The sequence below is a fragment of the Capra hircus genome, chromosome 1 (genome assembly GCF_001704415.2).
Source record: "Capra hircus breed San Clemente chromosome 1, ASM170441v1, whole genome shotgun sequence".
Classification (NCBI taxonomy): domain Eukaryota; kingdom Metazoa; phylum Chordata; class Mammalia; order Artiodactyla; family Bovidae; genus Capra; species Capra hircus.
The window spans coordinates 95,060,924-95,077,770 of record NC_030808.1 but is presented as its reverse complement, the minus strand read 5'-3'; positions in this window follow the sequence as shown (position 1 = coordinate 95,077,770).

Here is a 16,847-nt window from a genome sequence, read left to right as displayed (position 1 = left end):
TCTCATTGGCCAATTTGTTATAAAATTTTTTTCTAGAAGTGTCAGATGGTCTAAAAGAAAACAGAAAATGTCAGCTGTATTCATGGAGACAATGACCAAGCATGAGGTAAGCCTATTTATTTTGGGTCGACATAGGCCAAGTTAAAGGAAGCCATTATGTAGATCATTCAACCTTCAAAACATACTATGAAACAAAATGGGTTTTTAAAAAATGATTCAATATACTTCAACAAAGTTTATCTTAAATAATAATAAAAGATTCATTTGCAACCACTCGAAGTTAAAATTGAATTAGGCAAGGATGCAAATCTGGATGAAAGTTAGTTGGAAAACAGTACATTCATTTCACTTCAAAAATACATCCTATTATTATTAATTACAATGGGAAACAGTACATAACTTTTAAAAATTTACACACTTCTCTGCAGCTTGCTTTTCTTTTTTTTTTTTTGAGGTAAAATTGACATAAAATTGTTGAATCAGTTTTAGTGTACAACACAATGATGAGATATTTATGTATATTATGAAATGATCACCAAAATAAGTCTAGTCATAATTATTGTTCAGTTGCTCAGTTATATTTGACTCTTTGCAACCCCATGGACTGCAGCATGCCAGGCTTCCCTGTCCTTCACCATCTCCCGGAGCTTGCTCAAACTCAAGTCCATTGAGTCGGTGATGCCCCAACCATCTCATCCTCTGTTGTCCCCTTCTCCTGGTGCCTTCAATCTTTCCCAACATCAGGGTCTTTTCTAATGAGTTGGCTCTTTGCATCAGGTGGCCAAAGTATTGGAGTTTCAACTTCAGCATCACTCCTTCCAATGAATATTCAGGATTGATTTCCTTTAGGACTGACTGATTTGATCTCCTTGCAGTCCAAGGGACTCTCAGGAGTCTTCTCCAACACCACATTTCAAAAGCATCAGTTCTTTGGTGCTCAGCCCTCTTTATGGTCCAGCTCTCACATCCATACATGACCACTGGAAAACCCATAGCCTTGACTAGACGGACCTTTGTTGGCAATGTAATATAATGACAAAGTTACAGTACATATTAAAAATTGTTTTTCTTGTGATGAGAACTTTTAAGATCTACTTTTTTAGCAATTTTCAAATATGTCATACAGTATTACTAACTATAGTGGCCATACAGTTACATCCTCATGACTTGTTTTAAAACTGGAAGTTTGACCTTTTGACCTCTTTGACTCATTTTCCCAACCCCTCCCCCCTTCAACTTGCTTTCTCAGACAGTAATAGCTGGTAGAATTTACAAATCAACTAGCATTTCTATTTAATTTGATATCTGTAACTCTGTCAATGACTGGAAAACATTCCATGGCTATGGATATAGTGTGACTTATTGAACTAATTCCTCCATTGAGGTGCATTTAATTTTTCACTTCCAATTTGCTGCCTCAATGCTATAAGATGAGAATACTTGTTCATATATCATATGGCTGGGTATTTTCACCAATGAAATTAATACCTAGAGTGGATGAAATGTTTATCTGTAGTAACATATTAATATATAAATTACTTTTCAACTGAGGTAACTGTTCACAGTGTTTCCATAAGAAATACATGAGATTATTATTATTTTATCTTTTTCCCACAACAGTAGTATTATTGCTCTGTAATTTTCCAACATTGGAGTAGAAAGTAATACTTTATCAAGGCTTTAATTTGCATTCTCTCATCATTCTTCAGTTTATGCATTTAAAATATACATTTATTGACTGTTTGTCTTTGCTCTGCATAGTCTTTGTTTATTTTTCTACTGAATATTTTTTTGCATTTCATTATTATCTAAGATTCCCTAATAGACAGCATATTGAAAAGCAGAGACATTACTTTGCCAACAAAGGTCCGTCTAGTCAAGGCTATGGTTTTTCCAGTGGTCATGTATGGATGTGAGAGGTGAACTGTGAAGAAAGCTGAGCGCCGAAGAATTGATGCTTTTGAACTGTGGTGCTGGAGAAGACTCTTGAGAGTCCCTTGGACTGCAAGGAGATCCAACCAGTCCATTCTAAAGGAGATCAGTCCTGGGTGTTCTTTGGAAGGAATGATGATAAAGCTGAAACTGCAATACTTTGGACACCTCATGCGAAGAGTTGACTCATTGGAAAAGACTCTGATGCTGGGAGGGATTGAGGGCAGGAGGAGAAGGGGATGACAGAGGATGAGATGGCTGGATGGCCTCAGTGACTGGATGGACGTGAGTTTGAGTGAACTCCGGGAGTTGGTGATGGACAGGGAGGCCTGGCGTGCTGCAATTCATGGGGTCGCAAAGAGTCGGACACCACTGAGTGACTGAAATGAACTGAATATTACTAAAAATATTCATAGTTTGTTGTCTGCTGAAATTTTCTTTAAATATGTTATTTTCTCAGTTGATCTTACTTATGACATCTTTGGCCATAAAAGTCTTAAAATTTTATACATAAATATATGTCCATATGCATAAATATACCTTAAGATTTTCCATCTTAGTTAAGAATGCCTCCCATAGAAGGAAAAAAATGATTTACCAGTTTTCTTTATATATGTTCTTTGTTTTCCTTATTAAATTTATTTCTAACATTTTTATATTTTAGTTTTTAACTTTTAACAGTTTTATTGGGGTATAACCATACATACCATAAAATATCCCAGTGTAAATATACAGCTTAATGTGTTCAATGAATTTATATCATTGTGCATCCATCACCACAAAATTCAATTTTAGAACATTTCCATCATGCCAAAGTGGTTCCTTATGGCTATTTAGTCCAATTCTTCTCCTGTCTGAGTCCCTGGCAACCACCAATCTGATTTATGACTATAGATTTGCCTTTTCTGAAAATTTCCTATAAATGAAATCATATAATATGTGGTCTTTGGTTTATTTTTTTAGCTTAATGTTTTTGAGGTTGTATTCATTTCCTGGGGTAATAACAAATTACCACAAAATGGGTAGCTTGAACCAACAGAAATTTATTGTCTCACAGTTCTGAGGGCCAGAGTCCAAATTCAAGGTGTTGGCAGAGCTGCATCCCGCCCACCACTCCCCCTCCCCCTGCCCCCGGTCAGGGACTCTAGAGGAGAATCTAGCTGGCCTCTTCCAACTTCTGTCAGCGTTCCTTGGCGTTCTTGGCATATGGCCACATCAGCACAATCTCTGCCTCAGTATCTGCATAGCCTTCTTCTGTGTGTGTCTTTCGCTTTTCTGCCTCTGTCTCTCAGATCTTCTTCTGCCCTTTTTATAAGAACAATTGTCATTGAGTTTAGAACCCACCTGAATAAATCAGGATGATCTTTTCATCTCAAGACTCTTAACTGTGTAAGAATGCTACATGTGTAAAGACACTTTTTGGTTACAGAAACAAAGACAGACCTAGTGTCCAAATACATGTTCTTTTAAGGTAAATCAAGCCTTCTCCTGGAAATGGCTGATTTTAAGGCCAAGGCAGGGAAAGTAAGAGATAAATCCAGAACATCTTGCTGTGACAGAAAGCAAGGTCATGATCACAGAAAGATAGAGATCTACCAGAACGACGTAGAAATAAGTTTGCAGATGAGCCCACTGGCCAAAATATGGGAAAAAAATTTGGATCATCAAAATAAATAATAATAGTAAAGTATTGAAACCCGTTGAATAAAATAGGGATGCTTTAGTCCACAAACAAACAAACAAATAAGAGAAAATTTTTCCTTACAGGAGAATGCTACCCAACAAATGTAGAAGAAATTATGATATTAGAATTCTCCATTTTAACCAGCATAGCAATAAACAATTCAGGCAAAAGCATTACAGGGAAGCAGGGAGTGAAAGCTGGACAGGGGGCAGGATATTTACTAGTGTCAAAGTATCTTCCCATAAAAATACTTATTAATGACAAAGGGAAAAAGAGAACTCTATCGCGGAGACACCTGGGCAATACTAGCTTACTCTAGTGAGTGAACTACCAGGCATGGGGCAAATCAACAAGTGCCTGTCAAGGGGATACAACATCATACATCATTCTGTGGTTCCTGCCCAATAAACATAATCTTCATGTTACTGTGAAGACACAGCAGACAAGCCCAAACTGGGAGAGTCTGCAGAATAACTGGCCTGTGACTTTCTGAAATGTTTAAGTCCTGAGAGTCAAGGAAGGGCTGAGGACCCAGAGACTAGAAAAAGCTAGTTGTAACACATGATCCTGGATGGAGCCTTTTCCTGTAAAGAACATTATTGGGAGAGATGGCAAAACTCAAATAATATCTCTGTGTGACGGGTACATGAGAGTTCTTTGTACCATTCTTGTTCTGTTCTGTGAGCTTGACATGATTTTCAATGAAAAAAGTAGCTTCCCCAGTGGTTCAGTGGTAAAGAATCCAACCATAATGCAGGAGACACAGGAAACATAGATTCAATTCCTGGGTCTCAAAGATCCCCTGGAGGAAGGCATGGCAACCCACTCCAGTAGTCTTGCCTGGGAAATCCCATGGACAGAGGAGCCTGGAGGGCTACAGTCTGTAAGGTTGCAAAGAGTTGGACATGATTGAATGACTGAACATACACACACAAATGAAAAAGAATAAAATTATGTTGTTAGAGTTCCTGAGAGCCTGCTATTGGAATAAATCCTAACTGATCACATGGATTATTTTTTGACACTCTTTTTATTGGGTTTTGGTATTAAAATTTCCTGGCTTCATCAGATGAATTGGAGTACCTCATACTTTTTTCTAAGATCTTGCGATTACTTACATTATTTTGCTAGAATTTAGATATGAAGACATTTGATCCTGTTGCCTTTGTAAGTGATAGATCTAAATAACTTAAAAACAAAACAAAACAAAACTCTTGTATAGTGGTTTATTCACGTTTCTTTACTTGGATTGTTACACATTGTTTGCTAGCAAATCATGTAGGTTTCAAATTTCAAATTTATTATAGAGGTGCACATAATGTTTTCTTTTATTTCTTTTGTTCTCATTGGTATTTGTCTTTATGTACTCTTTCTCATTCACAATCTTATATGTTTTTTGCTCTCCCTGTCTTCCTTAATCTCAAATAAAGGTGGTTTCTCCTTTTACATGTTATTTAAATGAAGTGATTTTTGAGCTTTTCATTTTTATACTATTTTTGCTTTCTATTTCTTTAATTTTGTGTTTTCTTTCCCTTAATTCCCCCTTCCTAGTTTTTTTGGTTCTTCTAATTTTTGTAAGTGATTATAAAACTTGTATATTTTAACATCTTTATTCCCTAATAATAAAGAATATAAGGTTATAATTTTTTCCATGAATGTAGCTTTTACCAAGTACCATGAACTTTAGTAAGAAATGTTATTTTCATTGATTTCTAGGTAATTTTAATTTTACCATTGCTTTTTTGACAGTTTTTAACATTTCTTTAAATTCAGGGACTATATCAATATATACTTCTGAATTCCATTGCAGTTGAAGTTTCTGTATCGTTTTTACTTATTTTTAAATTTATTGAATTATGATCAGAAAAGCATAATGAGGACTTCTTTAAGGAAAAATACATAAGTATATTTTAGAAGTCTTCCATGGAATATTAAAAAAGAAATTTTTTGAGGAACAAGTTCTCTCTGATTCTATGTACAATTGGTTCTTACTATTCCTAGTAGTTATATAAAGATACTTTGAAGACCGAACCTTTGCTCCTGGGGGAGATACAGGGTTAGATTCCTCTAAACCTCTGGTTACAACATTTTTGTCAGCCGGTCAATACATAACCTTCCTCTATGTGTGTTTTTGTTTAAAGACACTTATTGAATATATACTGGTGATTCATTAACATTGAATCCACAGTCAGTATCACAGTAGCTCTTGCCTAGATGAAGTTCATCTACCTTCATGAGGCACATCACAGCCTTCTTGCATGTAAGAACCTAAACGGCACTTCAGTGCATGGGGGACCATTTAAACAGTGAGGTCACCAACAAAAAGCCCACAAAGGCCCAAATTCTGACACTAAATAGACTGAAGAAAGGACATGTCTATAATAAAGAACTGAAATGTAAGAAGGCAGTTTCACTTTATTTGACCTCTGATTTTTCACCACTCTGAATGTGTCTGTGAGTGAGAGAAAAGTTCTGAAAATATTGATTGGGGGGTTATGAATACATTTTGGCAAGGCAAATTCACAAATACGTAATCTACAAATAATGAGGATGACTGTATCACAAGTCTTGTGATTGTATTATTTTATTTCTGGTCTTCCCATGTGGCACAGTGGTAAAGAATCCATTTGGCAATGCAGAAGATGCAAGAGACATGGATTTGATCCCTGGGTCAGGAAGATCCCCTGGAGTAGGAAATGGCAACCTGCTCCAGTATTTTGGCCTGGAAAATTCCATGGACAGAGGTGTCTGGTGAGCTACAGTCCTTGGGGTGGCAAACATTCACACAAGACTAAGCACGTGCACATACCGCAAGTATCACAAGCTTTGTGATTGTGTTAATTCCTCTGTGTCTTTTTCTGTCTACCTGTATCTATTTGGCTATCAGGACTGGCCAAATCTAATATTCAAGCCCTTTACTATAATATTTTATTTAAATGTGTTTATAATAATTTAAAAAATCTGTTTAGCTTTTATTTTGTTTCATGTATAAAACAAAATTATTTTTTGTAAGTTATGCTTTTTATTATTATGTAATATCCCCCTTTTTTCTGTTTAGGGATTTTGGACTTAAATTACATGTTCCATGGTACAATGACACCATGCCTACTTTAATACGTTGCTCTCCTTTTACATTTCATTGTTGCTTGTCCTTCTCCAGCTCTCATATAAAATCAGACAGATATTTCCCTAGTATTTCGTGAAAAGAAGATGCCAACTTTTCCCCAACTTTTCCATTGTCACTCCCCACCCATGATATTCAGCTTGAAAAAGACTTCAATTGAGATTTCCTCCTTACTCTCCTCCCAAGAGAGGACGACTTGGGAATATTTTTGCTTCCTTCTTTCTCATGCCCCTCCTCACCACAATTCTTTAGTTTTCCTGAGGTGGTTTAGTTCTTTAAATTCCAGATTATTATTAAATTTTCCTTTTTAGTACACTTCTCTGTTTCTAAGCTCTCTATTTATAATAGTTACACATACTCAGTCCATCTTGGTCAACCTATTTTTAATTAAATATCACAAGCTTGTTGCTCACTGTGGCTTTCTCTCCTCTTCAAGTCTGTTTTGTTTGTTGGTTTGTTTTTTAAAAAGTCTTTTTCTAGTATTTTTACCAGATGAGTAATGAGATGTGTGACTTCTCTGAATCCTTATGTATCTGCAGACACTTTTCTTGTACCCTAAGAGATGAAAAATATTTTTTAGTTGGAAATATATCCCATTGTCTTCTAGCTTCCTAGTGTTGCAAAAGAAAATTTCATGACAGCCTAATTTTTTCCTTTATAAACAACTTAAACGTTTCTACACAGAAAGAATATGATTTTTCTCTTTATCTTTGGGGTTCAAAATTTTTACCAGGATATGCCTATTCATATATATATACACGCATTAAAAGAAAAATATATAAATAGATATAGACAGATATGTGTATGTATCTATAACTATATATATGATGACAAAGATAGATGGAGACATAAACATAGATAAAGATATAATCTTTTCTCATCATTCTTCCCTGAAACTTGGTATCCTTTCTTCAATCGGGAAATATCTTTCGTTTGTATGCTTCATTTTGTTTTACTTAAATATATCCTGTCCTTCCTGTGCATCATCTTCTCTTTCTGGAACTCCAAATAGTTTCATATCAGTGTCCTTAAACCTCTCTTCAGTCTCTGTATTCATGATTTACATTTTTTCCTCCGAGCTTTGTAATATTCTTGCATCCAATTTCCAGGCTACTGGTTGAATTTCAGTAGTAACCATTTTCTTCAGTAGTCAATTTTATATTTAAAAATCATGTTTTTGTCATTGTTTTAAATAAAGGAAGTCTATCTGGGTAGTCCTTGTTCCTCCTTAGGTAGTTCTATTATTCTTTCCGTCCAAATTTAAGTTATGTTCTCTGCCCTCCAGCAATTGTAATTCATAGATAGCCTGTTCTGAATGGTCAGCTTGTTGTTCTGGCTGCTTGGTCTTGAGTGATCTGCTCATCAGAGCTCCGCGTCAGCTGCTGGAATATGTCAAGCAGTGACAGTTCCGTGAATGGTGGCCTGCCCGGAAGTCTCTACCCCTGAGGATGCGCATGTGACATCAGACAAGCTGTCAGTGCCTTTAAAGGCAGCAAGGGGAAGACTGTCTGCACCCTATCTTCTCATGCTCTCTCAGGAGAGAGATGATTCGGACTGCTCTAGAGGCACCTGAGGGCCGGGAAGAACATGTATACTTCCTCGGTTGAGGACAATCTCTTATGCCTAATTTACCCTTTTTATTCTTTTGTGTATTTTCTTTTCTACAACTTTACTTGTATGTTTTCAAAAAAGCGATTTAATCTCAAACGCCACTGCCCTTTTCTTTCTGCTTCTAAGCTCTCAATTTCCTTAAGGTAAGAAAAGACTGCACTAGAACTCCCTCCTCTGCTACCAGTTTACATTTAGAGAAATTAAGGAGGGGAAGGAGGAGGTTCTATATGATATGAAGAATTACCACTTAATACCTGAGAAATGTCAAATTTATTGTGCAGGAAGGCTCAGGAGTATATTAGTTTAACATGTACGTGAAAGAAAGATGAGGTGCAGAATTTGAAAGGAGAGCCCAGAATGCACCTATAGTTCATGTAAGGCCTTGTTTCTAGAGGAAAACATGTGAAAATGATTATTGCCATGTTTACAAGTCTGTTTTTAATAATGAATTAACATTTTAAATTGGCTTTTGGAAAAAGTGAAGCACAGATAGCTTTTGTTTTGCTAGATTATGATCCTACCTAAAACTCTGTTAGAAATATCAACTTCTGTAGCCTCCAAGAAGTACTAGGCCTTTATAGAAAACATGTATTATTTTTCTATTTTTAACTTTACCTTTTTATTGAGGTAAGATTCACACAATATAAAATTAATCATTTTCAAGTGAACAATTCAGTGGCATTTGCATAACGCAGTACCTTCCCTATGTTGTGTAACTACTACCTCCATCTAGTTCCAAAACATTTTCATCACCAAAAAATAAAACATTGTATCCATTAAGCAGTTATTGTTCATTCTCTTCTTTCCTCAGCCACTGGCAACCACCAACCTGCTTTCTGTGTCTATAGGTTAACCTACTCTGGATACTTCATATAAATGGAATGATACAATATGAGACTTTTGTGTCTGCTTTCTTTCACTTAGCTTGTTTTCCAGATTCATCCATATGTATCATGTATCAGTTTATTCCTTCTTATGGCTAAAACTATCCTATTGTATGCTATATCACACTTTATTTACCCATTCATCCATTACTGAACATTTGGATAGTTTCTACCTTTGAGCTATTGAAAACAGTGCTGCTATGAAATTTTGTGTGCAAGTATTTATTTCTGTATCTGTATTCAGTATTTTGGGGTATCTAGAAGTGACTTGCTGGATCATACGGTAATTCTATATTTGACTTTTTGAAGAATTCTATTTGGCTTTAATTTGCTTAATTAGCATGTGGCACTTAGCCTCTGTTTATTTCCATTAGATCAATGAATTAACAGTCCTGTGGGATTATTAGGAAACTAATGGTACACATTCCTCACTGCAGTCTGGCTCACAGTATATTTTCTCCTTTCCTGCTTTCCCTAAAACTGACTAATAAAGAAGTAAAGATCCTATGAAACCTTGATGTTCCAAAGTATATATTAGAAGGCAGATCTTCTGATACAGAACTGTTTTGTTAATAATCAACAAAAGATTGACAAACACTTGAGCTACAAATTCTTGCATTGTATTAATTACCTAAGAATTCCAAGGTTAGGAGGAGTGGAGAGAAGCAAATAGAAGAAGGAAACATACACAATTTACATGAAATGTTAAAATTTAATCCTTGAAGTCTAGGTAGTACCTGTTAATCTTAAATCCACACTCTGAAATCAAAACATGAGCAGATGAACACTTCAGAGCATAATTTTTAAGGCAAATACCCTTTATTTTCGAGAAGGACACACACACACATATTAATATATACACAGGCTCTGGCTGTTTTTAAGAGAGGGCCAGCAGTCATAGACAATTTATTTTGGAAGCCTAACTTAGAATTTTATTTCAATTTTTCCCTTTTCCTCTCCTGTCTCTCCCTCTCTTTCCCTCTCTCTCTTTCTGGTTGTTTTGAATGACAAGGAAGAAGACAAATCGAGAGTTATAAAGAGTGCTTCAGGGGAAATTCAGGGGATATAACCACCTAATTATGAATTTCCTGAATGTGCAATTTGACCAGCAGCAACTGGACGTGATTAGTACAGTGGGCCTCACCTCCAGCTGTTCTACAAAAACAAATCAGTGAAGGATTTCCAAGGCACATTTTCCTTTGGACCTGTTTTAAGTTTTAACAAAGTGAATAGTGTGGTGTTGCTCTTTGTTTTTAAATAGGTGACAGATTGTCTGAAAAGAAGCAAGTATCCTACAATGAAAAGAACTACCCTACGGAGCATATACTTCTGCTTGAGGCAAATGTGTTTAAAACCGTAAGAAAACAAAAACTGCAAATCTGTCTCCTTATGTGTGGAACCAAAGCTAGAAATGTGTGCTCTAGAGGCAACTGTAAAATCATATTTCAATCTGGCATATGGGCCAGTGATTGTGTTGTGTGAGTAATGCATACATGTAATCCATGTGGCAAGCTTTGTGGACTGAGAAAAAGTCAGTGTTGTTCACTGAGGCTTGGCAAGCAGGAACCATTTATTTTGAAGAATCTACATGGGCTGAAACAATGTGAAAAATGTACTGTCCATTTTGTCAGCTTGTGAGCATAGCAAAAACCACAGCACTCCCTTCAGCACAAAGACGGGGGGGGGAAAATCCCTCTTTGCTGTTTTACACTTACAGAAGAATGATGGCTCTTGTACAACAAGGGAATTAATGCTGAATGCATACTATCTTTCACAAGTCAAGTCCAAACGAACCAGAGATCAAAATAACACAATGCAGTACACTAAGTGGAGAGCCAAAAGCTTCATTGATTTTATTGTCGTGATGCACAGATCAGTTTTTAATTGCTTTTAGTTATGGATTCTTGAGTTTTAAAGCAATTATAAAATATCTTCACTAAGTTCATCGTAGCATAAGTGCTCCAGAGAGGAAAAAAAAATGAAGATAAATGGACTTGGAAGACCCCACTAATCTTTGTCAATAACAAGATATCATTTAGGCATTAATTTTTTTGATTCAAAGGCATTGAACAATGTTTTTCAGGCCATACAGGGGCCTCAGAAGTACTCTACAGCCGGCAGGGGAAGAGGACCTGGTAACTTGTGGGTGAAGCTGGGAATGGAGGTGGGTAATATTCAAAATGGTGCTACCTTCTTGATTTTAGTTTCTAAAAGTTTCACAAACTGCCTTCTGATGTTTTGATCTCAACTTTCACATTGCTTCCTCTAAAGTGTTTTCCTCAGTCTTATCTCCTATGTTGATTAAATGGCTTTAAAATGTTTGAGAGGGGAATTTCCACCTATAAAGGATTAACTGCTAACAGGAATTGCCTTCCCACCATAAACAATTTGAACATCAGGCAAAATATATGAAATAACAGTTTTCAGACATTAGACATCTGGCAGTGTAGAACTAGATTCCTGAAAGAATCCCTATGATTATCCCAGATTACTGCCTTGAGAAAGGCACAGTACAGGGAAAAGGAATCTAGTATCTTGCTGAGTCGAAGAAACAGATCAGTCTGGGGTGGCCTGGCAGCTATAATCTTAAGAGCAGAGTTCAAAAGAGAGAGAGAGCTAAGCAGAGGAAGAGGCATAGAAACATGCATCTCCTCGAGTTTTTGCTAAATATCAATCTGCACGCGCATAATGTGAGAACCCTTTTTGTTGGGCATGAAAATCGGAGGAAAGAATAATTACTGAGGAGCTGTAAGGTGGACAATCCCCAGGAATCACATACAACCATAAATGTTTGCATTCCCTCCGTCCAGATTGGAGAAATCTGGTTGAATACTTAGCCATTTAATAGAGATCTAAGAAGAGTTCTTCTGCCTTAGAAGTGAGGCTAAATTAGCTTTAGTATTGACGGTATTCTGGACGCTTTCTAAAAAAGCTTGACAAAACCTAATCTCCAAGTAACCTTGCTGCCTACTAGAAGAAGCTTAATATTATTTAAAGGACTACAAGAACCCACCTGCCAGTGCAGGAGACATAAGAGACAAGAGTTTGAACCCTGGATTGCGAACATCCCCTAGAGGAGGACATGGCAACCCACTCCAGTATTCTTGCCTGGAGAATCCCATGGACAAAAGAGCCTGGTGGGCTATAGTCCACAGGGTTGCGAAGAGTTGGACACAACTGAAGCGACTTGGCACTCACAATAAAATCTAGCACCAAATAATATAGAATTCATGATCTTCTTTATTTAATTAAAATACCACCAGACATACAAAAAGATAGGAAACATAACCTATTTAACCATAAAATAGTGACACACAACCAGGTGAAAAAATAATAAGTTGAAACAAATTCTGAAATATAAGATAGATAATGGAATTAGCAGATATATGTGCTAAAACAGCTACTATAAACATGTACTCACAAATTATAAATCACCACAAGTATATGAGACAACAGAAATATAGGAAATAACAAAGGTAGGAATAATGTCTCTTAAACTATATGACATTTTAAATAAAATTTATACTGAAAAACAGAATCCCAAAGAAGCAGGAAAAAAGGAAGAAAGAACAATGAAAGAAATAGCAAACCAACAGGAAAATGGTAGATTAAACTCAACTATTTAAATAATTACATTAACAAAATGTTCCAAATAGAAAGCAGAGATCGTGGGACAGAATAGAAATGCAAAACCCAACTGATATTTTAAAATGTGATATATTGGAATTCCCTCATGGTCTAATGGTTAGGACTCATTGCTCTCATTGCCAGGGGTCTAGATTTGATCCTTGGTGAGGGAACTGAGGTCCCACAAGCTGTGCCACAAGACCACATACACATATACAAAATATGGTATATGCATGCCGTGGCAATTATTAAAAAGCAAAGACGTCACTTAGCCAGCAAAAGTCCATATAGTCAAAGCTATGGTCTTTCCAGTAGTCATGTATGAATGTGAGAGCCAGACCATAAAGAAGACTGAGCACTGAAGAACTGATGCTTTCAAACTGCAGTGCTGGAGAAGATTCTTGAGAGTCCCTTAGACAGCAAGGAGATCAAACCAGTCCATCTTGAAACCAATCCTGAATACTCATTGGAAGACTGATGCTGAAGCTCCAATACTTTGGCCACCTAATGCAAATAGACAACTCATTGGAAAAGACTTTGATGCTGGGACAAATTGAGGGCAGGAGGAGAAGGAGATGACAGAGGATGAGATGGTTGGATGCCATCACTGATTCAATGGACATGAACTTGGGCAAACTCCAGGAGATGGTGAGGAACAGGGAAGCCTGCCGTACTACAGTCCATGGGGTCGCAAAGAGTCAAACACGACTTGGCAACTGAACAGCAACAACAAATGCCAGGGAATATTATTTAGCTATAAAAAATAATGAAATTCAGATACATGATATAGTATGGATGAATCATAAAAACAGTGTGCTAAGTGAAAGAAGCGGATATAAAGAAACAAATATTCTACTTGTATGAAGTACCTAGAAGAGAGAAATTCACAAAGACAAAAAGTAAAATAGGAGCTGAGGGTTGCTGGGAGTGAGAAGTTACTGTTTAATAGGTACTTCAGAATTTGTTTCATTTAATTAATTAACTAGTTTATTTATTTTTGGCTGTGCTAGGTCTTTGTTGCTTTGCAGATTTTCTCTAGTTGAGATGAGTGAGGGCAACTCTTCGTTATGATGCTCAGGCTTCTCATTGTGGTGGCTTCTCATTGCAGAGCACAGGCTCTATTATAGGTGAGAGGGCTTCAGCAGTTGGCAGCTGGTGAGCTCAGTAGTCATGGCGCATTGTCCTAATTGCCCCATGACATGTGGAATCTTCCCTAGTCAGGGATTGAACCTGTGTCCCCTGCATTGGCAGGTGGATTCTTAACCACTGGACCACCAGGTGAGCCCAAGTACTACAGAATTTCTGCTTCAATTTGTTTTTAAAATTCTGGAAATGAATAGTGATGATGATTGCTCAACATTATGAATATGGTTACTGCTACTGAAATGTATACCTAAAAATGGTTAAAATGGTAGATTTTTATGTTATATACATTTTACCATACAATACCATGTTATTTTATGTTGCTTACATTTTACATTAAAAATGAAAAAAAAGCCCAACCATATGCCACCTATAATAAACCCATTTTAAATATAAACACATGCACGCAAAAAAAAACCAAAACAAATAAATAAATATAAAGACATAATTTTTAAAAATAGTGATTAAAACGATATACCATGCAAGCATTAATCAAAAGGTAGTTGAAATGGCTCTATTTATATCTGATAAACTTGAATTCAGAACAAGGGTTAAAAAAAGAATACTTCACAGTTTTAATCAGGTCAATTCATTAGGAAGATGTAACAATTTTAAGTATTTGTGTACTTTAAAATAGATTCAAATTACATGAAGCAAAAATTGATCAAAATGAAGGGGAAAAGAAACAAATCTATAATTAGACAGGCTTATTCTTTGGCCACCTCTTGCAAAGAGTTGACTCATTGGAAAAGACCCTGATGCTCGGAGGGATTGGGGGCAGGAGGAGAAGGGGACGACAGAGGATGAGATGGCTGGATGGCATTACCGACTTGATGGATGTGAGTTTGGGTGAACTCCGGGAAATGGTGATGGACAGGGAGGCCTGGTGTGCTGTGATTCGTCGGGTCTCAAAGAGTTGGACATGACTGAGCGACTGAACTGAACTGAACTGAACTGAACAGAACAGAGATATTGTGGGTTTGGTTCTAGACCACCACAATAAAGTGAGTCACACAAATTTTTTGGCTTCCCAGTGTGTATAAAAGTAATCTTTATACTATTCTGTAGTTGATTAAGTGTGCAATAGCATTATGTCTAAGAAAATGTACATATCTTAATTTTAAAAATTAAAAATTCAAATCATCATCTAACAACACAGGGTTGCCACAAACCTTCAATTTGTAAAAGACCAGGTATCTGTGAAGCTTAATAAAGCAAAGTGCAATAAAACTATGTATGCCTGTAGTTGGGGAGTTCAACAATCCTCTCCCAGTAATTGATAGAACAAGCAGATAGCACTAACAATACTAACAGCTTGAACACTAACATTCTATTTAAACGCCCCATCAAACAATAATAGAATACACCTTTTCAAATGCCAGTGGAACATTCACAAATATCAACTGTAATCTAGATCTTAAAAGAAGTTTCAACAAATTTAAAAGCATTGAAAACATACAGGGTATATTATCAATCACAATAAAATTAAATTAGAAATCAATAAGAAAAAAATTCCCAGGAATCCCCCCACCCAGATATTTAATACTTGAGCAATACATTTCTAAATTACTCAAAAAGGACTTCCCTCATTGTCCAGTGGTTAAAACTCCATGCTCCCACTGCAGGGGAGGCGAGGTTGATCCCTGGTTGGGGAACCAAAATCTCACACACAACGTGGTGTGGCTAAAATAAAATAAAGTAAATTACTCAAAGAAAAAATCACAAAGGAAATTATAATATATTTTTAATGGAATGAAAATTAAAACAATATATTGAATTTATGGGAAAGAGCTAAAGTAGAATGTAGAGGGAAATTTATAACTTTAAATGCTCAAACCAATAATCTAAGTTTCCATTTTGAGGAGCTAGAAAAAGAAGTAATTAAACCCAAAGTAAGCAGAACACAAGTAATGATAAAGCTAAGAGCACAAGTCAGTGAAATAAAGGAAATCAATGGCACAAAAGATTGTTTCTTTTAAAAGAATTACTAGAATTGATTAATCAAAATAAAAGACATAAGTTATCAATATATGGAATGCAAATAGGAATATCATCTAGATCCTCAGACAATAGAAAATAAGGAAATATTATAAACAACTTCATGCCTATAAATTTGACCACTTGAGCAAAATGGGAAAATTTTAGAAAAATACAAACTGCCAAACTCATTCAAGAAGAAATAGATCATCTGTACCTAAAAAGTAAATTGAATTTTAGTTAAAAACCTCTCACAAAGAAACTCCAGGTTCAAATGGTTTCATAGGTAAATTTTACCAAACATTTAAAAAATAAATGATATCAATACAGTTGCTTTTATGAAAATAGTATTATGCTGAGGTTAAAACCAAGGGCATTGCTAAAAATATGACTATATAACAATAGACACAAAAGTTTTAACAACATTTTAGTATGTCAAATTAAAAATTATAATATGTCACATCCAAGCAATGTTTAGTAGGAATGCTTACATTCTAATCCAGGAATGTAAAGTAGCTGTGCTTTGTTTTATTATTTTTGAACTGAAATATAATTCACATACCATGAAATTCACCCATTTAAAGTGTACAGTGCAATGGTGTTTAAAAATTCAGGCTATTCAAAGATTGTGTAACCATCATGACTATCTAATTTTAGAATATTTTTATCACCTTAAATATGCATACTAACGTATCCATTAGTATTCACTACCCAATTCTTTCTCCCCTGTCTCTGCAAACCACTAATCTGCTATTTCTAAGTATTTGCCTATTTGGGGCATTTTATACCAATAGAGTTATGTAATACATGGTATTTTGTGACTGCTTCTTTCAATTTGCAGAATGCTTTCAAGGCTCATCCAGGT